Raw genomic sequence first — 717 nt, forward strand, 5'->3', positions numbered from 1 at the left:
AACATTTGGGAATTGGGAATGTCCCTGATCCCAGTGGCTCCTTCCCAGCACATCCCAAACATTTGGGAAGGTGGGAATGTCCCTGATCCCAGTTTTTACACACCTGGATCCAGGATCCAGGGATGCTCCAGGATCCATCTTCTCTTCCCATCCCATCCCAAATATTTGGGAATTGGGAATGTCCCTGATCCCAGTGGCTCCTTCCCATCATATTCCAAACATTTGGGAATTGGGAATGTCCCTGATCCCAGTGGATCCATCCCATCCCATCCCAAAAATCCGGGAACTGGGAATGTCACTGCTTCCAGTGGCTCCTTCCCATCCAATCCCAAATATCTGGGAAAGTGGGAATGCCCCTGATCCTAGTGGCTCCTTCCCATCCCATCCCAAACATCTGGGAAAGGTGGGAATGTCCCTGATCCCAATGTTTCCACACCTGGATCCAGGATCCAGGGATGCTCCTGGATCCATCTTCTCTTCCCAGCCCATCCCAAATATCCGGGAAGGTGGGAATGTCCCTGATCCCAGTGGCTCCTTCCCAGCCCATCCCAAACATCCAGGAATTGGGAATGTCCCTGATCCCAGTGGCTCCTTCCCATCCCATCCCAAAAATCCAGGAAGGGTGGGAATGTTCCTGATCCCAGTGGCTCATCCCAAACATTTGGGAAAGTGGGAATGTCGCTGCTTCCAGTGGCTCCTTCCCATCCCATCCCAAAC

The sequence above is a fragment of the Neopelma chrysocephalum genome, unplaced genomic scaffold, assembly GCF_003984885.1.
Source record: "Neopelma chrysocephalum unplaced genomic scaffold, ASM398488v2 Primary Assembly neopelma1_95168, whole genome shotgun sequence".
Taxonomy (NCBI): Eukaryota; Metazoa; Chordata; class Aves; order Passeriformes; family Pipridae; genus Neopelma; species Neopelma chrysocephalum.